The 27,729-nt window shown below is 36.6% G+C and overlaps 1 long non-coding RNA gene across 1 annotated transcript; it reads right to left on the reverse strand.

Annotated features, from left to right (window-relative positions):
* Positions 1-6,581: 6,581 nt before the first annotated feature.
* On the reverse strand, positions 6,582-20,195 carry LOC116733766 (uncharacterized). Its single transcript, XR_004342109.1, has 3 exons — positions 20,184-20,195; positions 7,930-7,937; positions 6,582-6,802 (listed from the first exon to the last, which is right to left on the reverse strand). It is a non-coding gene; the product is annotated as an uncharacterized LOC116733766 (long non-coding RNA).
* Between the last annotated feature and the right edge of the window lie 7,534 nt (positions 20,196-27,729).

The following is a 27,729-nucleotide window of genomic DNA, read 5'->3' on the forward strand; positions in this document are numbered from 1 at the left end:
AGCTTCAGTTTATTAGCTCCACAGTCATGCTTCACAACACTGCGGTCAAAGTTCGCTACTTACACAAGGACTGTTCAGCTGAATGCTGGAGTAACCAGAGAAACGCACACATAAAAACCTCCTCACAGAAAGGTCTGAAAATGTTTTAGCTGAGAGGATAGTGTTAAGTACTGTACCTTTGTACTAAAGCTTACAAAGAAAAAAAAAACAGTCAGAAAGTCAGATTTTCCAAAATCTGAGCCAGAAAAAAAAACTAGACAAAACCATTAAGTTGCAATTGCATTTTTGAAAGACGAAAAGTTTTTCATAGGCTTAAAAATCCAATATACCTGACGTGCGAATAAAACATACGGTGAAAGTTTCAACAATAAACTGTATTTGCACTTTTGATCGTCTCATTTAAACCATCGGCAGTCAAAGCCCCGTGTGACTGCAGAGGCAAGGAAAAGTATTTTATGGTATTCATAAAATTCTGCCAGTTGCTTATTGAAGTTAGGTAATCAGCAAACACATCCACACAGCAAGACTAAAAAAAAGAATGCTGTGTGGATGCTTTTTTTAACAGACAGGGAAACGAAGAGGTGATGGAAAGATGGATACAACTTCCCATCAGAGGCTGATCCTACATGACAACCTGCTAAGACTATGAGGAAGACTGTTTAGTTGTGTTTCCCACAGGACAACACTACACTCAACCAGGGCTACGATGGAAGAGTTAACAAGTCGAAGTCCAAATTTGAATCCCATCAAGAATTTGTGGCACGTCTTTAAAAATCTGCTCCAACAGACGCCAATCAATCGCTGTGACCTAGCTTGAGCTTTTCTGCAAGAAAGAATACAAAAATATTGCTAAATGCTTCTAAATGGTCAAGACATATTCCAAAAATAAATCCATCTGCGATTGCAAACAAAAGACGTTCAGCTGATTGACTCAGATGAGATTACATATACAGGCTTTTCAAGGTTTTCATTTGTAAAAGATTTTAAAAAAATAATTTATCATCCTTTGTCCACTTCACGATTACATAAAATCCACTTGTTACTTAACATCCCAATTAAATACAAGGGAGTTTATAGTTTTCAGGCTTACTTTTATATAACCTAATGTGTTTGAATAAATATAATTAGTCTGATTATTTAGTTACAAAACTTTGCAAGACAAAACTGGAGAAAGATGATTGTTCTTTTGGACTAAATTGACAATCATGTTAATTCCCTTCACAGAAAATATTTAGTCATTCTCATTTACAGAAGATGTGTTTTGTAAGTAAGCTAGCCTGCATGGATTAATTAATTTGACAGATGGTTTGAAAACTGTTATAAATCTATGTTCAGACATAAAAAGTTTGGAATAAACAAATGCTGTTTATTCAAAACACAGAAAAAAAAAATCAACAAATAACCCACATCAATATGACAGAAATATCCAAAGTCAGTCACTGTTGTTTAGCTAATAGAGAAAGAAGCCACTGTGCTTCTCCCAGTCAGTTCAATTTAGCAACTCTGTCATGGTGTTTTATATCCAGATGCAACAGTGAAGCAATCTGGGTTCCCTCCATCTTATATTCATGCCTCCAGGAAAAATCTTCGCCATAGCAACAGCTGCTGAGGCTAATGGTTTCCATAGTACTTGGAGCAATTTGCCAGATGGATTGAAAACTTCTCGGGCATAGAATAAATAAATATTTTTGAACAGATAACAAATCAAAGGTATGGCTTAAATCACTTGACATTCCCATGTTGCAATGTTAAGGAACACTGCCTCAATTACAATGGCTTTTTAAATGCTAATTTACATCAAAAAAATTGCCTCTCTCCAGTTGAAAAACACCATACCATCCTCAGCTGAAAACCTTGAGGTATATGTCTCAATCCACAGTTCAGTGATAAGTCACTCTGATGTGAAATTACTTAGCAGAATCTACAAATTACATTTTTACTTTCTTACCGATTTATGCATCATAAAACATCGGCAGCTTAATCCGTGAAGCACATGTGAGCCTGCATAGGTGTGAAGTGATAAGGAGGATGATGGTGAAGGCAGAAAATGGAGAGGAAGGGGAAAAAAAAGAAAGAGGAAAAACATAGTCTGGTCTACAGTGAGACGTAAAAAGATGACAGGTACCCATGCGTTAATGTGTAAATAAAAGCTACAGATGAGAAATTGATATGGTGTTGTGCTCCGTCCTCTGCTCAGTCCCCACAACAATGCCATTGTAAGCCACAGCCTGAGTGACTGTCACATAGGGTAGATGGAAGGCAGCCAAGTGGAAATACATGTTTACCCATGAAATGAGCACCACAGCCTTTCAGTCCCACATAAGTGGGGTAGTTAAAGGTTCACTCGGGTATTTCGCTGGCGCCGCTTTCTTCCATAGTTCTGTGCAGAGCCATAAACGTGTTGCATATGAAGATTGTCACAGGAAATAACAACCCTGCCTAATGTTTTAATTAACAACACAGAGCACTGCCTTTCGTGCTTCAAAAACAGCTATTATGTAGAATGGCTCTCTTCACAGCAATAAATACTGGAATTCCTAATATGTAAATGCAAGATTAATTTTACGGCATGTCGAGGAGGAGCTGGACATAAAGGTCCACAAAAATATTTTTAACAACTTATTTTCTATTCACCAGCAGCAGGCCTAGTTCACTCTGCTGCAGAGTGAACTAGGCCATTTACATGATTTCTTAATGATAAAAATGTGTTTTTATTATACTCTGGCTTTCAAAGTAGTTCTGAAATAGATACAAGAAACAGGCAGATTCGACAAGACAGGATTGGTTGCATGGAAACAAGAGCTTCCTGAAAAAAAAAAGTGACAAGAAGAAGTAAAAGCAGCAAATCAAATATGCATTGAACAAGCGGGTTTCTTTCCGTTTGTGCGTTTAGTCCTTACTATTTTAGTTGAGAGCAATCTCAGGTTTGCACATGCTGTTGAATGGCAAAGCAACATTTACTTTTCACACTTTGTGTAAAGATCACCAGCAGGAAAACCTGAAATTGTAAAAGGAAATGGCGCGCGCACACACAGCTGAAATGTCAGCGTCAGACTGCTTGTGATTTTGGTGATCTGACAAGCACAGTAGCCCTGAGCCTTCAACACACCATGTAGAAACACTTCTGAAAGCTTCCGAGTCCTTCAGGGTAACAAACAAGATTTGGTCACAAACATATTTATTCTCTAGTTCTTGTTTATAATTCTGTTTTTGATCCCTTATCAAAAACTAAAACGATTAAACACTCCACCTGAGACTTCAGTTAAGTCTTTGAGGATTTTCAGATCAAAACTTTGGGAGAATAGATGCAGAGATCATAGTGATATGATTATGATTAAAAATCCTAAAAACTCGAGTGACTGCTATGTGCATTTTAAACCCAACGGTTTCTGAATGTTTCCCATCACTGAGCAGTTTTAAAAACTGTTCCATAATTTATCTGTTTATTTCTGTCAGTTCCACAGTTTGTCTTTTCATGGATGATAGACTTGACCTGGTGATTCAGTGTATAACCATCTATTTTTATGGACAAAATCCTTCAAGGATCGAAGCTGCCATTAATGTAAACATTATCCTTTGGACAGTATTACTTGCCAAGTACTTCTGTCTTTATCTGTGCTTTTCTGCAAGATCAACACTTGTCATGTTTCTATTACAAATGTTCACAAAATTGTCAATAATTTGCTAAAAAAAAAAAAAAAACAATTTCAGCATTGGTGTTTTTCCTAACTAAATTAAAATTAATTCTAATTAAAATCACACGTGAATAAGGTCGTTCACGCAATTAGTCATTAAAAAATTATCCAACTACTTTCTGTCGTCTTCTTCATGGTTTTTGCCTGTGGCTTCATCCACTTGTTGATCATGTGACTCGTGTGATGTACTGCTCCCCGTTGAGACGCCAAACTTGAATTTTTTTGCAGAACTCTGCACAACATGAGGTGTGATTGGTCAGACGTTTGCTGTCCCAATTCATTTCTTATCATTCATTATCGGACGTGGTGAGGAATATGTACATTTGTAAGATTCATCACAAAATGCCTTCAAATGTCAAGTTGCTAAAAACTCCTGGATGGAAATTACAAAGTCATCATTCACAAAGAAAGCCGTCTGCAGGAAAGTGTGGCGCTTTCTTTGTGAACGTTTTGTTAAAACAAAACAGAAGACTCAGGGACAGAGTGGAGACCCCTGCATAATGTATGCTAAAGTTGTATTGGTTCTTTGAAAGAAAAAAGTAAAATTAGCAAATCCTGTCTGTTAAATTTCTCTCTGAACTGTAAAACGAGGACTGACACAGTCTCATCTCCTTTGGAGTACTGAATTTATTTTTCAATTACTTTCAGATTTTTATCCTTGCTGTCAGTTTCTTTGTATGATCGTGTTTATTATGTGGCAACAAAAAAAAAAAACTATCAGATTTGCTGCAGCTTAGTCCTCGGGTGGGTTTTTGAAGAATAAAGAGATTGGACAAATGATTTGATTATCGCCTTCACTGCTCTGAGATCTCTTAGTTTTGCGGGGAAGGTCCTATCTGTTGATTTAAGGTTGATCCTTGGCTTATCTGCCTGTAAGATGTGGTCAAAGTCAAATAATTTTAGTCCACAAGAGGAACTGAAGGAAAATTGGAGACAAAAAAAAATCTAGAGATAAAACTCTGAAAGGAAAATTATTTCTTTTAAATAAAAAATGGATTGGAAAGAGATAAAAGCAGCGATGGGTTTGATTTAGATTTTTTAAAGTCAGTTTCTGCAGACTGGTGAAAGATTTTGAAAACAACTTAATTTATTATTATTATTTTCAATAACCACAAGATTTTGAGTAGAAACTAAGCAAAAACAAGCTTTTTTTAAGGACGATGCCTTTCGTGGTGATTCATGGGAATCTCAAAGCCTTATAAAAAGAACCTTTCTAACGTGGAATGATGGAGGTAAGTGGCTTTGTTTCTCATTGGTCCATGAATTTCTTCAAATCAAGGCACAGTATGATGCTTTTTGATTTTTTCCCCCCTACTTTATGTTGGCAAACAGGTTCTAAAACCTCAGGTACATCATCTTATGTGCGATCATTTGAAACGTGCTGCTTTAGCAAAAAAGCAGGAAAGCAGAGAAATGTTCCTACTTAGGGGCCTTAAATTATTCATAAAATTAGGAAGTGGACAAAAATTAAGGAAGACTTGAATGGGCAGAGAGGAAACAGCATTTGTAGAAAAAAAAAAAGTATAATTCAACGTACACGCAAAACAAATGTTAGGTTAGCTTTCATTTTCAATTTTACGGACATTTTTAGTAGAAGATGGATTCACAGGGTATTAGGAAAACTATCTGCAGACAGCTTTCAGATCCACACAAGCCTTCTTGGTTTCCTGTAACAATTTTTGATTAATTCGAGTAATTACATGCACCAACAGATGCTACTCTTGGGGGAATGCCCCGAGCAGACGGACTTTCAGACCCATGGGTTTTGGAGACAACAGGCGCCTCTGTAAAGTCAGCACTTTAGCTTCAGATTAAATAATTGGATTCCCATTTGTCAGCTGAATACACATGTACCCCACACTGACGAGATTCAAGGAAAAAACCAAAAAATGTGAAAAAGACAGAGAGATAAAATAGCAACACAAAAAAATCTATATTGTTTCGTGGGGAAATGTTAAAGAGCAATGGATTTTAGTCTTTAAAAGAGAATCTGGCTGTGCCATCAGGGGCGTTCAGAACCACACTTAGACAATGAAGCTTGATGTCAACTGAGGGAGCAGTTAAAACCTTGCATAAATCATCATTTCAAATTCTCCCTCAGGTACAAAATCCAATATTAAACATCTGAACACTTAAATGGCTCAGTGACCCATTGCGGCTAAGGGGAAAATTTAGTCAAATGTGATATTGATACTGAAGAAAGGACAAACACATGGCAAGAATAAGAAAACTGCAGCTAAGTGCTGTGCAGAAACAACTCAATAAAAGACGTCACATTATTCACAGTAATCTCATATTCCTAAAGACTGAAGTTCATCTGATTCATGTGATAAATAGATTTGTCTGTTCGCCTACAGGGTAGAACTTCATACCACAATACAGAGAAAAATATAGATTCATATGCTGGTTTTTATTGGATTTCATGTTTGTGAATTTATTTTGATTTTCTGTTTCCTTTGACAAGATCCCATTTTTTGTGGGGTAAAAAAACAATTTCATTATATTTTGTGTTTGACTTCTCTTGTGAATGTGCTAAATGAAAAATAATGTGGGGCTAACATATTCACTTTTAATTGTGCTATTTGTTGTGTGTTGTGCACTTGACATTGCTCCCAGGCATTTGCATTATGGCTTAAATAAAAGGATTTTGTTCAATATATCGTTACAACTGCAATATTTCTATGTTTCCTTCAGGTTTTATCCAGCTGGAAGGCATGTTGTGGTAGTTATTAAAGGAAACTATTTAAGATGTGCCTGTTCGACATGCTACACTGTTGTTCAGTTGAACTGAACTTTGACCAACTGGGTTAAAGCACATCTAATGTCCTCATGGAAGGAGTTGGTGAGAAATAGAAGAGAAAATATAGGGCTATTATGCATCTTCACTATCCGAAGACTGTAACTTGTTTTAGCCAAAAAACTGAATAAAAGTAAACAAAGAGCTGCATTTTGACTGTTTTGACCTTTTGTTTGGACTGCGTAAACCAGAACCCATGATGCCCAGTATTGACTGTTTGAGTTTACTTCATTTTGTTTTGATCACTTTTGAGATTTGAATTTTTTCGATTTTGGAATTAAGTTTTTGGGACAAATAGTCAATACACAAACTTTTTTCCATATTTGGTGTGTGTGAGTAATCAACAGCATATTTAGTCAGCTCTGGTGCAACCTAAGCTGACTATACTTGATAACTAACTTGTCTTCATTTCCAAATGCCTCTCGCATAAATCTGGTTTTTCACACTCAACATGACATAATTGCATAATTTTTATTGGTAGTTTAGTGGTTTCCATTCTTTCACTTTTACTTCTTAATAGTTTAGTTGAGGATTGCTAGTGTAGTGACTTTGTTGATTGAAGTATTTTAACTATTAATTATTTTTGTTTAAAAACTTATTTCTGTATGCGTGTAGAACTTGCGCAAAAAAACACCAGTGATGGACTTATCTCTTCATCTGTTATTTTAATACCAAACCCTCATCAGGAAGGTATTTATTAACAACAACTGAGACTGATAACTATTAAGCTATTTCCTGATAATTTCTGGTAATTTTGATCTAAATTACTAGTTTTGTTAGTAATGGCTTTCTGCATTTTTTAATAGTTATTCATAGCCAAATCAAGCCTATTGTTGCACAACAACATTTTATCCACTCATCGTTAGCTGTAATCCTTTCAGGCCGGCTCTCACCCATGAAAACTGCCATCTATCTTCAAGCTGCAGAAACGTGCTGTAAAAATGTAATGAGTCTGCAGAACAGAGATACTGATGTTGACTCATTTCTATGAAAAAAATAATCTTGTTTTCCAGGTTAATCACAGCTAATAAAGCTCTCTATAAATTGCAGGAATGAAAATAAACACCAACTTCTCAGTGTTTTTTGAGTCACTTGCTGAATCATCATCCCTGTCCAAAAAAAGTGCTTGGCAACAGTAAGAAATTTAACATCAATTAAAATTTCTTCTGAAGCAGCAGACTTCCATCTTATTTTTCCGTGAGCATATTAATGAACCAGAAAATTTTAAAATTATTCATCTGCTTTTGAAATACGGAGGAGAAGCCGATTTATTTACGTTAGTACTACTTAGATTTGCGGCCAAAATATGACGAAACAGGCTCTTTAAAATAATAATGTGAAGTAACATGTACAGTACAGACCAAAGGTTTGGACACACCTTCTAATTCAATGGGTTTTCTTTATTTTCATGACTATTTATAAGGCAAGAAATCCCACTTATTAACCTGACAGGGCACACCTATGAAGTGAAAACTATTTCAGGTGACTACCTCTTGAAGCTCATCAAGAAAATGCAGAGTGTGTGCAAAGCAGTAATCACAGCAAAAGGTTGCTACTTTGAAGAAACTAGAATATAAGGGGTATTTTCAGTTGTTTTACACATTTTTGTTTAGTGCATATTTCCACATGTGCTATTCATAGTTTTGATGCCTTCAGTGTGAATCTACAATGTCAATAGTCATGAAAATAAAGGAAACTCATTGAATTAAAAGGTGTGTCCAAACTTTTGGTCTGTACTGTAGGTTTACAATATTGTTTTATCTTAATAAATATTTCTCCTGGCCCTGCTCCGTCTGTCCATTAGTTAAAAAACTTAAAGTGAAAACAATGACATCATTTTCTGCTGCAAGTAAGACAGTTACTAAACTAAAGCACCAGCCTCAGCCTCACAAACACTGAATAAAAAAAACAAACAGGAAGCAATTAAGCATATGTCTTGCTAGCCAACATATGGCTTAAATGTCTAAACAGAACCTAAACATTAAGAAACCCAATGGTTCCAGTTTCACTTATTATAACTGCTCAAAGCCAAAGAATGTGCCGCCTCATCAGCTAGAGGCAAAAGTACCTGCAGCCTTCTGGCTCGTGTAATACTTTATATTCAAATACAGTAGTGTTATTTGATTCTCCTGCAGTAATTGAGGAGATTGGACTGCAATGATCTGTCATAGCTAATCAGCCTGTTGTATATATAGCCTAACTCGAAACATGATTATTGTTTTAGTACGTTTCATATTGTAGTACTCATCTAAGAGAAGTGAAGTGGAGCAACCAACACCAGTGTGGGTTTCTGCCTCAATTACAAAGTCCATCATGACATTATTTGTGAGAGCAACCGGGATGCTAATTATCATTCCTCAGTGCTTTCTGAGTGGGGAAACTACTGGAGCCGGAGGTGTTGTGCAGCTCCATTTCACCTAGAAGCACAGCCAAGTCTTACATACAAATGAGGTTAATAAAGTGCAGCTCAGAGTGATGAAAGTTGAGCTAAACTTGATGCTGTCGAGCTTCCTGAGAGTCTAAATCCATTAATAAATGCTGCATTTCCCCCAACAGAGCTCTTGCCAAAGTGATTTCTGTACCACTGATGGTGAAATCCCATTTTCGGTCTACAAAACACTTTTTTTTCCCTCCACGTTGAGTGAAGAGCATTCCACCCTCATGGGACTGCTATCAGAAGACTGTTGGTGTTGTTCTATTTTTCCACAGCTTCAGCTTTGATTGCCCTATTTTATGGTCTGGTTGTTGTTGTTTATCTGAATAAGCTGAACATAGTGCTGAGGGTCTAGTGGAATAAGTATTATGTTCAAAGGGCCATTTTTAAATGTGCGCTGAAAAAACATGACAATATGGTGCTAGTGATTTTAAGGCACACTCCATCCTGAACTAAATTATTCCCTTCAGGCAAAACGATTCCCTTATGTCAACACTGTATGAATATCAACCATAAAAACAGACATTTTTTTTACTCTAATGATGTCTTTGCTTCTAAATATTGGATACGAGTTGTAAATTTCGGAATATAGCGGAAGTTTAAAGTTGTTTCACACTTTACATTACATTACTGATGCCTTGTTTTTTTCCTGTTCTTAGAAAAATGTTTATTTGCTTTGATTGTAATATATGAGACTGTTTTAGCTTTCTAAATTATGGGTTGAAAAGGATAATTAAACATGGCTGGGAGGCTTTTTTACATAAACTTTCTTAGAGGGCATGCACTCCTTACTGACTGAAATAAACAATGGAAAATTGCCACCCTTTAACAGAGGGACCTTTTTGAAAGCCTAAATAGAATGAAGTAGAGATAGGAGGCTAGTAGGATTTCAAGGGAAGACGTAAGAGAAGTATGTCTTCCCTTACGCATCTTCCTGAGGCAATGCTTTGCTAAAGATGCCTCCAATGGTAAGTTTGACTCCTGACCTCCAAGAAACCATTCCAAGTTTTCATTTTCCTGAAAAAGCCCCACTTGCTTGCAGTAGAGTAGTGATTGCTCCGTTTTAGTTTTATCAACAGCACAAATTTAGTGGGAATTTCCTTAGTAGCCAATTGAATCCAGATATAATTGGACTTGGGGAAACAGAGTGATCAGAACAATTTATCTCAGAGGCTAATTCTTGATCGACATATTTCTTCTAGAAATCTTGCTGTTCCCAAGTTCCATTGTTCTCTCTACCATGCATTTTAAAATAATCTGTATGAAACAAGTGATCTTACATGAAAACATGTGCTCCCCCAGTTCTGCTTTATTTTAGATTGTCATTTTGTTCGTGGTGGCCATCTTGTTTCCAGAATAGAGTATTCTAACTGTATCAACACCCAACCAGAAAACAGTTATTTTTGGTCTGTCATGCCCCATACACCCTTACACACGCTGTCATTAAGAAATCTTGTAAATAGAATGATAGTTAGTAGTCAGTAAAGTTTAGCAAAATTCATTGTAATAATTCCTCTAATTTAAATAGTTTCTATTACACTTTTTAAGGAAGAGCTGGTTTTATCATAATCTGTGTGCATTTGCTGGGAGGGTTTCATTACTCTGTCTTCCAGGTGTCTTATCTGTACAACGTGACACATTCAGGCCAATAGATACTAAGGCTGACACCATTATTGTTAATTATTAGTTTCTTGTTTCCAGGTGGTACACCGAGTTCTTAACTTGGTTTTTAATTTTCTTAAAGATTAATGACCTTTATTAAAAAATGAGGATCATTATATGCTAGCTTTGGACAAAACGTTTGGCTCTTTTCCTCTTTAATCTTGCCCGGGATCTTCCGAGTCCTTGGCGAGTGACGCTCTCCGTGCAGCGACGTGCAGCGACCGCGTGCTGGTAAAACGAAACAACACAACGTGTTGACGTCACAGATCACAGAGTTTAATCTCATACAAAGCAATGAACAACAAAGCTGCAGAGGAACAGAGATATACATTTTATACAGACTACACAAAACAGACAACACGAAACACATAAGACAGACAAAGGCGCCCAAAATGTGGAGGAAAAGATGAAAAAACCTCTCCGTTGGCTTGCTGACTTGTACTTTTAATGAAAGAGGTGTTTCCCTATTTAATATATGCAGTCAAGGCGTTCCGTTCTTTGACCAATTAGAAACTTCCTCAACACCCAGAGATCCTGGGACTCCCCCTATCTCAGCTCCGATGTCTGGCTTTTATCTAAGTCAAAGGGCGGACGACTTCGTCCTGGGCCGCGCCAGGTACGGGGAGAGGCGCCAAGAAGTCTCTTCTGCTCTCTCGGAATTGTAAATTTTATTGCTGTGTCTGTCAAAAGGGGGAGGAAAAAAGGCCCTGCTTTGGCCTGCTTCTTCAGCTGAATTCCCAAATGTTCAACAGAAAACTATTCCAAATTAAAGTGTTGGCTATACCTTTACACATGTCGTGGATTAGCTATATTAAGCACCAAACAATAATTATTTTCTTTACAGTTCCCCCTTTTGAGGTCTTCAAAAAGACCTCAATAAAAATTGATTAAGCCTTCTAATGCAGAACCAAAACTATGTATTAAAAAAATAAAACAAAACAAAAAATAGAAAACAAAAGGTTGACGTAGCCTAATTATATACAGTTCCCCCTTTTCAAACAAAACCCAAGGGTAAAAACGACTTATCCTTACAGAAATATAAAATCATAAAACAAAAACACAGGATAAACAAAACCCAAAATGCACAATGAAAAATGAAAAAATAAAACAGGGACATACATAGTAAAATTAGTAAGAAATGCTCTGCAACTTAAAAGACAACATTCACCACCCAAGTACAACCTGTCAAATGAGAAAGACACAAAATTACAATCTGTTGCTCGTCTTTTTCTGTTTTTTTTTTTTTTTTTTTTTTTTTTTTTAAATGTCCATCGACAGTCTCTTAAAAAATATGAAGTCTTCGTCAGGAAATGTTCAAAAAATGCGCGCAAAAAACAAAACGACAGTCCTTTCCAGAGTTCACAACGAACGAAAAACACGCAATAAAAGTTTATGATGATCCTCTTGCAGCTTGATCTTCTTCGACTGGAAACCTCAAGAAACGACCTGTCACAGGTCATTACACAGACATTTTGTGTTCAACATGAATTTCATTAGCATCAGAAACACAATTACCACATTCTTTAATATCATCTTCATTACAGTCAGCATAATCAAACGATGGTTTCACCTAAAAATAAATTTGTTTTGTTATTTTCCATCCAGGGAAATTATTTTAATCCTTATTATCAAAGAACGCAGACTTTGAAGGAGACCACATCCGCAGGGCACCAGGAAACCAGCTGCAAAACTATAATGACAAGACAGAGATCAGATTTATCCAAAGGCATCATTCATTTGTGTAATTCAACACAAACATCTTCAATTCACTTTGTGTTCAAGTGAATCCTCCAACGCTCGTGGCTCTGTGGCTGTTATCTTCGAAATAAGTGTGAAGCCGCTTCTCCAAGGAGCCCCACCCCCGCCTCGCATGACACAGCTTGTATGACAGAGTCCAGAGTCCTGGAGCTCCGAGCTCCAGGGCAGTCTGTGTGTAAAACCATGAGCAACACATCACGTGAAACCTTATCTCCTACTCTGTCCAGTTCTGTTCATCAAATGGTGGATGTGATCCCTTCAATTTACGTTTCTATTATAATATACTATAGCTCCTAACCGATGGAAAACACCAAAACCCTGTAATCATTTGCTTCAAAAGACATGTTTCCAAAGTAACATGTTCCCAGAATGTTAAACATATGCAGATCTTTTCTTAAACCAATCTTGTAAAAATAGGATTAAACAAACGAAACAAAACAATCACAAAAACTTAAAAATGTAGTTGTAAAGCTTACATGTACCACCAAAAAATGAATAACAATGTGAATTAAACAGTCCAGTTTAAATTACTTTCATAGAACAAACTAGATCTTATTGGTTATCTGTGTAAATCATTTTACATGCATTCCTTAAACAAAATTCAAAAGTTAGACTTGGAGAAATTATAATGAAACAAATCCAGACATTTTCAAAATACACCAATTGTACCCAGGCTTATACTTGTCGTCGAATTTAAAGTTTTATTCAAAATCTTTTAAATGGATGTAAATCAAAACAAAAATCAAGTTTAGAAAAAACCATTATAATCCCACCTGTGTACGTTTCCTGATTAATGATAACTTTAATCAATGACAGATTCTTCAAAACATTTCTTAAAACATTCATGCTCCATTAAATTAATGCTCTGAACATGGCTGACACAATAATATTTTAATTTCTATAATTATTTTCCCAAGTTAATTAACCAAAATATGCTTCATTATCACTATAAATTTATCTATTTTCTCAAAATATGTTAGCCCATTGTCAGAAAATCTTTTAATGGAGAACAACTCAAACCTATCTAAAATAAGCACATATATTACCAGAAAATATTTTCCTTTCACTTTTATGTGTAGCACAGATCAGACATGTTCTTCAAAAATTTGTTTAAGTATTATAAAAGATGAACCCATGCATCTTCTCCCCCTTTGATACATTACTGGCTAATGTATCACTATTTCTAGTATGTGAAATAACGATGTTGATGAAACAGGGTTATTATTCAAGCTAAGAAAAATCCCACCGATATGCAACGTTGCCCTCGTCTAAAAAGTAAACCTTTCAAAAACAAACAGAACAATTTATTGTAGCATGCTTTAAACCTTCAAGATTATTATGTTCAAAAAACATTTCACATTACAGTTTCAAAACTCAGTATTCAATTTAACTCTCATGATTATCAAATAATTCGTTGTAGAAACTTCTCAAAAATTTTCAGCAGTGTTTGACAAAACGTGTTTACCAATTAAAAACTCAGTGAAGGTTATGCATAAACCAGGCAGAGAGACGTTGAAAGAGAAAAAAATATAGTCTTAGTCAAGAAAATCTAAAAATGATAAATTTCGAAAAATACTGGTCAGAATATAACCAAATCTACAAATGAAAGAAATTAAACTAAAGACCAAAGTTCCCTATCCCCTGGTGAAGGGTCCAGAGGAAACTGATAACTCAAAAAAAAAAAAGTAATTCGTTATATTTAACAAAATAAACAAAGAACTGACACAAATAGCCAAATAAAAAATCAGACTAATGTAAAGAAATGTAAAGATTAAAATCCTAAATTACTCACTACTTAATATATAAAGTAATATGAAAGGAAAACAGAAAATCATTACCAAGAGTGTCTGTGTGTGACAGGCGACTCAGTGTTTCGATGCTACAAACTTATATTTTACATTTTCCAGGAGGTAGTTTAAACGATGGGAGAGAAAATTATTTGCCTTACAGTTGTTTGTTCTTTTCTGCTGAGCTGCTGTGAGCAGAGGTCGCTTTGTACTTAAAATTAGTGATATGCAAAAAAGGTTTCACATGTTAATTAGTTGAATCTAGTGGGGGTAGAAATTACAGCACAGCTGTAGCTTGTTCTCCCGTGCTGAACTTCTGTGAATGGGGGTTGAAACTCCTCCCTGAGCTCCATTATTCTCATATCTTAAATAAACATACTTGTCGCTTCTTCTTGTTTTGTTCTATGTATTTATTTTACTTAATTTTCTTATTTCATTTTATTCGAAGCCCTCTCGTCTGTCTATAGGCAGTATTGAATCAGCTCGTATTACAGTTTAATATTGATTCTCTACAATAGTTCCATATAATCTTTTTTATTTATTAACCAATAAGTTATTTCAAACTTAATGTTATCCTTCAACAACAAATCTAGTAAATTTTAGCAAACTTTTCTATATTTAACCAATTTCTATTTAACAAGAGAGTGACTTCTAATTTATCCTGTCTAATTATCCGTAAGTCCTGTAGATTTAACAATATTTTATCTATCTTAAAGTTTTGGTCTGTTTGAAAAAGACTGATCGTGAAAATATCTAGAGTCAGTTGCATATTGCAGTTTGTTGTTATCTGAACAATTACCTCCTACAATTAGAGCCTGTTTTTCTAAAGATCTTTTGTGTTTTTTTGTCTGTATCCTCAACCCATTGAAAAGGTCCTATTTTAACTCATTGTATTTTATCCTATTTTCCAACTACCTTCTCAGCCTAGAATGAATAATTAACATTTTTATCTACTATTTTAGTTCTCAATTCTATATACAGTTTTATTTTATGTATTTCTCTACTTAATCAGTCATGTATTTAGCTATTTATTCATTCACTTCATTTATGTATTTATCTATTAATTTGCCAATACATCATTACTACAATCCTCTGTGATCTAATTTTCTTGGTCTATTTTGTCTTTCTTTATTTATTTATTTAATTATTCATTTATTTAACCGTAAAACCCATAGTTATGTTCAATTTGTTCAGATAATGTATTTTATCAAGATTCTATCCTTTAATCACCTTCCAAACTGTACACTGCAGGTCACAGTTACTGCTGTTATTGTTTAATTTTAAGAAGTTAGTTCAATTTAACACAGAGGATGTTTGAAAAAACTAGAAATTTTGCACCATCAAACAGCACTGAGAAAAATTCAGTAGTTATATGACATAAAATACCAAATGGTATTTTATCTCCAATCACACACTCTGTCAAACCAACATGAATTATAACACAAACAAAAACACACAACACATTACAGAAAACACAAAACACACACATCTGGCCAGGTTTTATAGTCAGTCAAAATTTCATCAGTCCCCAAGTGTCAGTCTGTGGTCATTATTCTATCAAATTTTACTGTAATTTATATCAATTTTACTAAAATTTATATCAAATTTACTGAAGCTTCAGAAATTGTCCAATGTTGTCATGTGTCAATTTAATTAATTTTAAACCCCAATCGTCAGTAACCTTTTAAATCCCCGTGCACGTTTAAAAAGAGAGACATCTCAAAGGTATGTTAAAATCAAACCACAACCAATAATTTTGTTTTCTGGTACCAGTTTTATGTACTGAACTCCTATTTATTTTATTTATTTATTTATGTTTTAAACTAAACGACCACGTTTTCGCCATCGTTGTACTTTCCCCGTTACGACTCTTCAACGAACCCCGACCATAAAATAGCGTACAGCACGTGTCGCAACTCAGTGTCCATAATAACTTCACAATAAAACGCAGCAAAATCAATGCAAATTCACACACACAGCGCTATCCAAACAACTTAACACTCTGCTGAAACACACAGCCAGCCCGAAGTCGTGCACGCGCACACACACGGCCACACACACACACATATACACACGCAGAGCTCTGCACGCACACTTCACACAAAAGAGCCGCTAGCTTCAAAAACACCACAAACATACAAATACAGATAACACTAAACAGAACAATAGACAAATAGAAAGAGAAGAGGAGAAGGAAAACAAAAATACAAAAAAGGCGCCAACTAAAAATAAAAATGCAACCTCAAAGCTCACCACAAGCGTAAAATAAGAATTTACCACAAATTCTATCTGACGGCCTACCTCAGACCTGTCTAGTGTCCCACACACTCAAAGTTTACCACAAACTTATAATATGAATTTACCACAAATTCTATCTGACGGCCTACCTCAGACCTGTCTAGTGTCCCACACACTGAATAAACCTACCCCAGGTTATTTCAAAATACACAATTCCTAAATTTCTTTCTTTAAGGAGCACAGCCATGGGTCTCCAGGGAAAAAGACATAAACTTAAGAAAACCCAGCTTTTACAACTGAGGGAGCGCAAAATCCTCAGTCTGAACCCGCTACGGTCCGCTGTACATGCGTATTTCCATACAGTGTACCACACACTCAAAGCCTACCGCAGGCTATCGTTAAATTCCAATTATAACTAACAACAGACTATTTTAAGAGCAAAACTATCCACCCTTGCAGCTCCGAAACTCCGCGTGGCTGCGCACAACAAAAGAGTAATTAAAAAACGTCTTACCGCACCAGCCGGACGGATCGATCGGGGAGAGACCGCCACCCGCCAAGATTCCAGAACCGGACGAAGCCCCCAAATATTAAAAAATGAGGATCATTATATGCTAGCTTTGGACAAAACGTTTGGCTCTTTTCCTCTTTAATCTTGCCCGGGATCTTCCGAGTCCTTGGCGAGTGACGCTCTCCGTGCAGCGACGTGCAGCGACCGCGTGCTGGTAAAACGAAACAACACAACGTGTTGACGTCACAGATCACAGAGTTTAATCTCATACAAAGCAATGAACAACAAAGCTGCAGAGGAACAGAGATATACATTTTATACAGACTACACAAAACAGACAACACGAAACACATAAGACAGACAAAGGCGCCCAAAATGTGGAGGAAAAGATGAAAAAACCTCTCCGTTGGCTTGCTGACTTGTACTTTTAATGAAAGAGGTGTTTCCCTATTTAATATATGCAGTCAAGGCGTTCCGTTCTTTGACCAATTAGAAACTTCCTCAACACCCAGAGATCCTGGGACTCCCCCTATCTCAGCTCCGATGTCTGGCTTTTATCTAAGTCAAAGGGCGGACGACTTCGTCCTGGGCCGCGCCAGGTACGGGGAGAGGCGCCAAGAAGTCTCTTCTGCTCTCTCGGAATTGTAAATTTTATTGCTGTGTCTGTCAAAAGGGGGAGGAAAAAAGGCCCTGCTTTGGCCTGCTTCTTCAGCTGAATTCCCAAATGTTCAACAGAAAACTATTCCAAATTAAAGTGTTGGCTATACCTTTACACATGTCGTGGATTAGCTATATTAAGCACCAAACAATAATTATTTTCTTTACACCTTCTAGATTTTAAACAGCTAAAAGTTATAGCCAAAGTTTAAGCTACAACCTTTCTGATATTTCTAAGAGTGACAGCCTTGGTGGATATTGAACTCAGGGTGGCTTGGGGAAAATACCAAATCTGGCTGCAGTGGACTCTAATTTTTTAAAATTTAAACTCAGAAGTTATACCTTCTGAATACAAATCGGATGCATCATAAATTCTCCCTTGGTAGGAGTATGTGTGTCCACAGTTGTTTTTCTTTGTGATGGATTGGCGACCTATTCAGGGTCTACTCTGCTTCTGGCTTTTTGCCAGCTTGAGACGGTCATTAGAGACAGGTATTAGTCTACCATTCATTCCTCTGCCATCCTTAACAGGGAAAAATAGACAAAGCAAATAAAGAGATGGATTTCAGTAACTTTTGTACAATCTGAGAAGTTAGGCTCAACTTTCAGGACATTTTTTAAAATGTCTCTACAAGGTCCAAGTAATAAAGTTTTAGATGGCCGGAGGACATTTGGTTGCAGTCTGATCCAATTTTTTTGGGCTTGCCTTAAAGGTCAGAACCAGTGGAAAGAAATTTATGAGACTATCAAGCTTGCCATTGGTTAAGACATTGCATTTTCACCTTGCAGGGTAAGCAGGAGTTGGCCTAGGGCCTTTACCTACCTTAAGTGCATTTCATATCTACAGTACAGAAGTGTAGGATAAGTCTTTAAACCCCAAAATTCTGTGAAAAGGACCTCCAAACCGACTTAACCGTATCATTCTACTCTGTAAACATACATCAATCAGGGACTTTGTCTTATTTATCTCATATTGCAAACCATTTTATTGTATCCGTTCTGAAACAACAGTCATAAAGGACCCATTCCTAATAAATCTCAACAGCAGCCAACTTGCATATATCAGAGTAATGTGCTAAAGTTTAAATTGTATGTCCACTTTGTAGTTTTAGAGCCTTTTTAATTGAGTGCAAACTGCAATTTGAGTCATTCTATACATCCTGTCAAGACAAATTAGTCCCAGCAAATTCGCTGTTGAAAGATGCATGATCATTAACGAGTTATGAATGTCGCCGCAAATATTTCAGCTGACTAAAAAGGACCTGCATAAGCATCCCTGCACAAACTCTAACTCTTCCTACGTTGTTTCCAAGTCTCCGAGGATTCCAGGAAACTCATCAGTTTGTAAGGAGCAAGAAAAGCTTTTTTGATTTTATTTTTGGTATATATAAATTATTCAGAGCGTATCCTCTTCCATTTATCTCTGATGGAGAATGGCTGTTCAGCTAATGTCGAACTCCCTCCATCTAACTCTTGTTTCATCTGTCTTTCTCTTCGTCGTTCACCCTACAGCCCCTTCGTTCGAACACACAAAGTAGATAAGATCTGTCTTTAGCTCATCTCACAGGAGCCTTGCCAGCTTCTCCCCGGAATATTGATTATGACACCCTTGTGCTGGAAACCTTCTCCTCAGTACACAAGACAAACTCTCTTTTAGGGTGGATTGACTAGGATTTTGGCTTCGTCTTGTAAACTCTCATGATGGTGCTCCACAAGACAAAGAAAGAAGAACTTTCATATAAAGATATCAAAGACGTGAACTTTTCTGGGACTTCTAGATCTCAATCGATGTCAGTGAATTATTAATTTGGAGGCAAGTTGAAACATACCCTCTGTTGCCATGTTCAGTTTATTAGCCATAATTTTTGTTCTTCCAGGTCTGCTTGAAACGAACTGTCAGGCGAGGAGGCTATATTTCTGCGTTTTTGTGGTTCTTTTCATCAACAAATCCAACACAGAATTGTTCGAGCAAACCTCCCTAGAGAGGATATACACTACAGGAATGGTGGCTGTAAAAAAGAGCAGAGCAATAAAAGAGAATGTATGCAAAGGAAGTTGCCCACTCGGCAAAAACATTCCCAGAATGAATAAAAGCTCAGCTATGTTAATCCTGTGACAATCTAAAGACACAGTGCGGCACATTACTGCTTTGCATGTCATTATTCAAGCTGGTCTGACAGATACAGTATGAACCCATCACAATCCGCTTTAGGCTTATGGTATATTTATGCAAATTGACAAATGTCAAAGTGAAGTTCATTAGACATTGTTCTCAAGTCTTTAAAAGATTGGATGCAATCAAGGTGACTTCACAACTGGGTGAATTATTCACGGTTTTATCTTACACCAACAAGAATAGATGTCTTCACAAGAATGAAGGTTGAATTTATGAAAAATGTGTGTAAAATTACTCAGAAAGATAGTAATTTGTTATTCATATTAAATAATGATTTATTCAGATTAGCATCAGGCTCACTTGTAGCTGGAGTTAATGGGGAATGAGGGGACATTTCGTTTAGTAGGTTTAAGTAGTTCCAAACCTAACAGTCATATTGTATATTTTTACTGTCTTTGAAGTAAACTGGTGACTTGTAGAACTGTGCCATTTATATTAGAGTCATCAAAAGCATCTGGCACATCTGACTTAGAACTATTCTGCCAGGTTTAGTTATAAAGTAGGAAGTATGAAATCAAATTCCAATATTTAAAAAAAAAAATAATCCAATGTTTGGGTTAAAAAATAAAAGAAAGGAGAAACAGAGAAATTGCATAAGGGGAACAGAATGCCTTTTAAATGAGGGACCAGTCAGGAGCTTATCCAGCTGGTTGACACATGATCAGTTGAGGGAGACTATGGAGCTGTCAGATGACAGACATGAGAAGAAACCAATTTATATCATGTCAGGAAAAAAAAAATCATGTCACACCCAAGAAGTCTTGTTAGAGACTAAAGTTTCTGCCTGTCTTTAAGAGCTAGGAGAAAAACAATAATAGCATGTATTAAAGCTTTTTGAATCTATAATTGTTTTCTTTTACAGACATTTATAAGCTACTGGCTAAGATGGTTTAATATCATTACAATAACATACTCCTGATTAATAGGGAAGCATTCCACAGTTGCGGTCATCACTGTGCACAGGCATGTTTTATGGAGTGTGTCCCTGTATTTTATCTGCATGTTTTATAAAGTGGTCTCTGTTTCTAGGTTGAAATTTTTTTTTATAAGAGCTGGCTTGTGATCAAGATGTATAGAAAAAGTAATACACTTTTTATATTCATCCTGACAAGGCAGCATGCAGACATTTTCTCTGATAACCACAGAATAGAAGTTCTGTTGATTGAAAATGACCAATGTTCAGTAACTCATCTTGGAAGCTTTCAAGCTCCTAAAAAGCTGTTAGAATTCATTTATTGTTGAGTATTGCATTTAAAAAAATAGGTTTTATCACAATTCAAATTATTTTAAAGGCTTTTTGATACTCCAAAAGTCCGTTTGCCTGGAGTAAGACAGCTTTTGAGATTGTAGTAAATAGTGTCCTTCAACAAAAGGTCTCTCAACATTAGTTTGGTTTGATCAGGGGTTATGCTCTCTGATATTTATTAAGATTCGAAACCAGGTCGAAACCAGGATTATCACCATGGAAACAGGGTGTAACATAGTTTTCAGGAAATAAAAAAATATATCCGAATGTGAGGGAAGTTTGAGCATTATGATTATTCATCCCCTTAGAGCTGCAGTAGGTAAATGGTATAAAAATGTTTTGGTACATATATATTTTTTAATGTTACTATGTTGTAACAGTACAACATGAGAGATAATCTCGTGGAGGGTAGGGGGGGGGGGGGGGGGGGGGGGGGGGGGGAGGGTCTCCGTATTTTCCTTATGGTCCTACTGCCATCTTCAGAAATTCACAGCTAATAGTCAGAAACAGTCACAGCGAGGAAGACAAGTTCCTTCTTTGTATTCACTGGTTTGCTGCAGTTGTTTGCTGTAACTATTGAAACTACCTTCCTGTTTTAACTTCTGCACCAACAATTTGTGTTGTATGTGTATTAAAAATCTATGTAGTCAGATTATTTAAGTGACTGGCTGATTTCAAACTGATATGAAATGGGTACAAAATGGTTTGTATACACTGCACATGGAATGGAACAATGTTGCAACTAAAGTGCAGCATATGGATTTGAATAAAGAGTTATAGCTTTACAAAAGGCTGTTAAGTTGCATAAACAGAGTCCTATTAAAAATCCAACAGAATTTTAAAAGTAATAGAGTTAAATGTGTTCTGATTCTACATGATTAGAGGTCACTTATCATTGTAACTCAATTACAAAAATGTGTAATTAAGTGTTAATTGCTCAAGTTTTTTTCTCATAGGAAGCCACAGATTTAAAAGCTCATTAAGTGTTGAATGAACAGAAGAAAAAAAAACATGTGGAATCTCCACAACTTACCCTGCAAATCACAGCCTAAACTGTAAGAACAAAACCTTTTGATGAAAGATCATCCAGTTTGTTAAACCATTACTCAACCTCCGCCTTTAGACATTAGATTGGTCTACTAATATCCAGACGCTGACGGTTCCTGGGTGAGTAACCTAGAATTTCTGAGGGACAAATTTAGCTCTGGAACAGTATAACATATGCTATGGGTATAAAGTAAATTAGCAAACATCTGAGAAGATGTGAATAAGTTAAATTTTCCACCAAACTTGGAAATGAGATTACCCCTGCTGTGCTGCTGATGAACAGCGTGCTTGTGCAGTCTAATAAATACTTTCACGTAATTTCAACCTGCCTCTCATGCTGAGAGGGGATGACAGTCAAGGTGACACGGCTTTTATTAGGGCCATGGGGATAAAATTGGCATGAGCACCATGTGCAAGGGTTTGGTTAATTAACTGTATAATTTGAAGTTCAAGCTGAAACTGCAATTAACAGAGTAATATTGTTTAATGTTTCACTAACTAACAGAACATTTACTTTGAAAAGCTGTGATTTGGGAAGCTTCAGGAAATGGGATCTAACAGAAACTATAACGAGTGTCAAGACTGAATTACACCTCAAAGACAACATAGAAAGAACAGAAAGTTGAATCCTGTTTGTCCTCTCTCATGTGTTTACGAGGGAGAAAAATGGAAACATTTTAATCAGAGCCACATTGAAATACAAACCAAGGACAATCTGTGAGGCTAACAATAGAGAGCTTGAAGGGATCAGACAGGAGGAAACAAAGAAAGCAGTAAAATGGACAATATTTTATTTTTCCAGGTCATAAGATATACTCATTCAAGCATTAACTTAATCCACCTTTGTGCTTCACAACAAATGTATACAGCAATACAAGGAGTGTTCCCTTATTGTACAGAAGAATGGAACTGAGTTGGTTCATAATGCAATGGGTAGAAGACAAGTGTCGAAGGCTAACATACATGCGCACAATGTTGCCAACAGCAAACACCAATATATTCAATGTAGAAAAATCCATTTAAAAAAAAGAAAAATAAAGGGATATGCATATATGGTATACTTCTGCATAATATATATATGCATAAAAGCTTGACCACACATACTGTAGGTGCATTTCAGCATTTTCCAACTAAACATCAAACAACAAAGTCTGGAAGGCAAATTCATCCCCACATATCCCTGTATTTTAGTTCTATCCATTTTTATGTATCCCATCAAATGTCTGTTTAGAGTAGGGCTGTCAAACTCCAGTCCTCAAGGGCCGGTGTCCTGCAACGTTTAGATGTGCCTCTGCTCCACCACACCTGAATAGAATTAGGTCATTCGCAAGGCTCTGGAGAACTTATCTACACAAGAAGGAGGTAACTAAGCCATTTCATTCCAGTGTTTTGTACATGTGGCACATCTAAAAACTGCAGGACCTTGAGGACTGGAGTTTGACACCTGTGGTCAAACTAGACCACAGGTGTGTTAATTAGAGCATCTCTCATTTGTTTAGAAGTTTCCCCTGTGTGGCTTGTCTCAAACTGCAAAATGTGATGACTTATGGCTATTTTCAATAATGGCTCTCCTCAGGTTGCTGTAATGTTCCCTAACAAAGTTTTGAGGCCTTCACAGAACATCTTAAATTATGCACAGGTAAAGCCTACTAATTAGGTGAGTTCTGAGGGTAATTTAACTGGGCTTTATTTAGGTGTGTCAGAATAACACAGGACTGAAAAACACTCTATATTTTTCACTTTACATGTTTGATTGTTAAAAAAACTAAAAATCAAAGCATTTGTCATGATCTTTACATTTGACATCTATGCCCTAGCTGGCGTTGGTCTTTCACACATAACCTCTACAGTTTTAAGTTGTGGCTGTCAAATAAAAAAAGTGCTATAAAAAGTTAAATATTTATTTTAGCAAAGCATCTTCTCAATGTGATCAGCTATACTATATAAAATAAATGAAATGCATTAAGTATTAATAAATAGTGAAAAAAATAGTATGAAGACAAGCATAAATGCATTGTTGCAAACAGTGTAGCGTTACATATTTTGAAAAAAAAAAAATATATATATATATAGTGGGAATAATATAAAGAAAACTTATTCAAAACTCAAGAAAAGAGACAGTGCAGTAATGAATCCAATGATGCTCGGTGCTGAAGATCAGACGGGTCACCGCTTTAGGGGAGAAGCTCTTTCTGAGCTGTTGGAGAGAGGGGGTAAGCTTCTGCTATAGCTGCCAGATGGGAACAGATTGAAAAACATGTGGTTTTGGTGGGTGAGCCTTTGATAATGCTGTTTGCTCTGGCCAGGCAGCATTTATGGGCAAACGTTCTCAAAGGAGGAGATCTGTTTGACGGTTTAAACCGCCTACTGAAGTGCTTTACAACTGTAGAGGCTCGTGTACAGCAACTTCCTTTGCATGTTGAGATGCGGCTGGTTTTTAGGCTTTCAGTGATAGAGGGGGAAAAAAATCCAAAAGGCAGCTGGGATCTCTTATGTGATTGCTTAAGGCGCTGTAAGTCTTTTTGATCATTGGAGCAAAGGTGAAATTATTACAGGATGGGGTAAAAAAACAAAAACAAAAAAAAACTGAAGGGTTTTTGATAAATCACATTATGCAATACTGGTATTACCATTCACAAATCTTGATTTTTCATTTAGATGACATAGTGACACGTTTTAAAGCCGTTACAGTTCATCATAAATACATGAAAAACCAACTCATGCCTGCAGTTGAATGTTCAAACGGGACAAATATTCTAAACACATTACAACGGGTTTCATTTCGGATAAAGCAGGCAAACAAAAAGCTTGGAATACGCTGAAAAGCTGATTCCATGTAATCAAGCCTAAACAAGCTCTTCCTATCCTGCCAAAAAAGGTGGTCAAAAAGCCAGCCAGACTTATGCTTCTGGCAACAGAAACTAACTGTCAAAGTGCAAATTGCTAAAGGACTTTCATCCAAGTAATTTAGAAAAAAATACATAAAGTTAAAAATGGGTTCCCATGTAATTTGACCCTAAAGCAAAACAGGACTTAGAACATGAAGAAGAGACTTTAATTTGCAAAGCACAGCATAAAGGTATTTTCTTCAGTTGGTCACAATATTTGCATACGTCTCAAGATTTTAAGCTACCCTTTTGTTGCCTTGATAAAATTGCCTTTTTCATGTGGGGAGACCCCTATTGCCTTTCTGTTAGACTCTGATCGAAGGATAAAGGTTTTACCTCTTTGCATTAGCCTTTCAATAAGGTGAAGTCATTTTATGCTGGTAGAAACACAGCCCAAAGTCATATTTTATGCCACTACAGTTGAATTTGCAGATTGTGTCAGATCATACTCAACATTTCTCTAAATCCAGACATCGCAACATATTTTGATGGCAGAGATTTTGATATTGGTCTCATCTGACCGTATTTCTCCCAAGGCGTCTATGAATCATTTAAATGTTCCTTGGCAAACTCATGAAAGTACAGTACATGTGTGCTCTATAGCAAGAGGCACCAATGCATTTCATTCCAGCATGGTGTGCTGCCAATGGTGCTTGTGGTCACTCCAGGTCAAACTCCTGCTGTATAGTTATGAGCTAATCCCTCATTTCTCTTTTTGATCCTCATGGGGTATGGATGATTGATTGTTATTTTATATTCCTGTAATTCTATAATATTAGAAATCCCTGTTACCTGTTAACAAGACACTCCTAATCCCATCAGTGTTGTGCATTTAGGAACAAAATGTTCTAAGAGTCAAATTTATATGAAAGTATTGGATTCATCTGTAAATTGAACAAAATCCAGAGTAGTGCAAGATTCCAGATATGTTAGAAACTGTGTCTCAAATTACTTTGGAGTGGTGAAGGTGAGTGCAGCATGAAATGCCACTTGGAGTTGTAATACAGAAGTGGTTTGCAACCATGGTTGCAGCCTGTAACCTTGTGGCAACAACAGCCTGGAGCGAAAGATTAAAAATGTCCATGTGAACCTTTGTCACACACTCTAAACACACAGCCATGATTTCCTTTTAGGCTGCCTTTCTTCTGCTCATTCACCCCCTGCTCAGGGTAACAGAAAGGAGAAGGATGTAAAATGAGAAACTCAGTTCACCAGGCTGGAGATCTGTTTGAGGGTGACCGCTGCAGCAGAGTCGAAGTGAGCAACTGTGTCAATGCACATGGTTTGACACCCAAGATGACAGAAGAGCTGGGTCAATGGCAAGGACATCATCACAGGGGGACTGCTGCTTAAGGCAGCAATCTAACAGCATGTCTAATTGTGTCTTCAGAGTTCAAGGCTCCACTCATACGCGTGGAAGAAATAAAGCTCAACTTGAAATACAAAAGCCTTACTGAGCAAAGTTTCCTAAAACCCAGACTTGCTGTTTAAATCCCGCAAGTCAGCATCACATAAATCAACTGTTTAGGGATGAATCAACCGGCGGAATACGCTTTACCTAAAAAGACAGAGATCAAATACCGGAGTAAGGTGAAAAATAGCCATAACCAGCCTCCTGTAATCTTCCCCAAAACGAGAACAAGGATAATTGACAGAGAAAGTATCCTCAGTCGAATTACTCTGATGACTAACATGCTCAGGAAAGTAAGGGCTTATCCGTAATAAGGCTTATAGGTAATACCACTCATTCAAGCTCCTTAAACAGCTGCATCTTCAGATATGAGCTGGATAATTGAGAGGTTTTGTCAGATACATGTACCTGAATTAAAATATGATGAAAGTAGACATAATCAAACTGAAGCTGACATTTCTTTTGAATGCAGGCCAGCACGAAGGTCTATTACAAAACGTGGCAGTAAATTTATCACAGCCGGAGAAATGTATTAAAACAGTTTTTCATTGGTTAGGAGCCAGCTGGCAAAACTTCCAGTCGAAATGGCACAAGCACAGTCCATCTCTTCCCTGGTTTTAATGGATTACATCTTGTGAAATTTTTCACAAGAGGACTGCAGTTTTGATACATTATGCAGAGCAAGAATTTAGCTTCTCTGTAAGTTTTATTTCTAAGAAATGTAAAAAAAGATGTCAAATATTCATACGACCTTAACTTTTTTTTAACATTTGTTTCATTTCAACCGCAGACTTTAATGTATTATCCAAGACTTCTATGTTGTAGACCAGAACAAAGTAGTTGACATTCATGAAGAAAATGGAAAACCATTTAACAAAAAAAACCATGTCAGCCTCACCTCTAACAGATGTTGCAGGACATTAGCCCTTGAAAATTGGAGTTTGAAAACCCTGCTTTAGGTCCTTAATCTAATGTCATCCAATTTGTCAACAAAGATTTGAATGGCTTCAAAACGACATGCAATCCTGATAGTATATTCTGAAGACAACCTATTCATTGCCATTCAGCCGTCCAATTGTGAGAATAAATTGGGCTCATCCACTACTGAGAGTATATTCTTTACAGTTGCACTTCCACTTGTGATTTGACCTAAAGACCTGCAGTAAAGTCTCAAAGAAGACTGCATTAACCTGTTCAATGCAGTTAATTGTAATTCTCAACTTGTACTTGGCCCTCAGGTTTAGTTGGGACAAAGGTTAATGGAAGCGTTGGCACATAAAAGGCAGAGAGATGGAAGACAGCAAGAGGAAAGAAATGACATTCAAGAATAAAACAGAATCCACTCTTCTTTCAGTTTGTCAAGTTTGACACAAGAGAACTTTGTGTCCTTTTACTGCTGCCAAGGCTGTTCCACTGTCACAC

Source organism: Xiphophorus hellerii, chromosome 15 (genome assembly GCF_003331165.1).
Source record: "Xiphophorus hellerii strain 12219 chromosome 15, Xiphophorus_hellerii-4.1, whole genome shotgun sequence".
Lineage (NCBI taxonomy): Eukaryota > Metazoa > Chordata > Actinopteri > Cyprinodontiformes > Poeciliidae > Xiphophorus > Xiphophorus hellerii.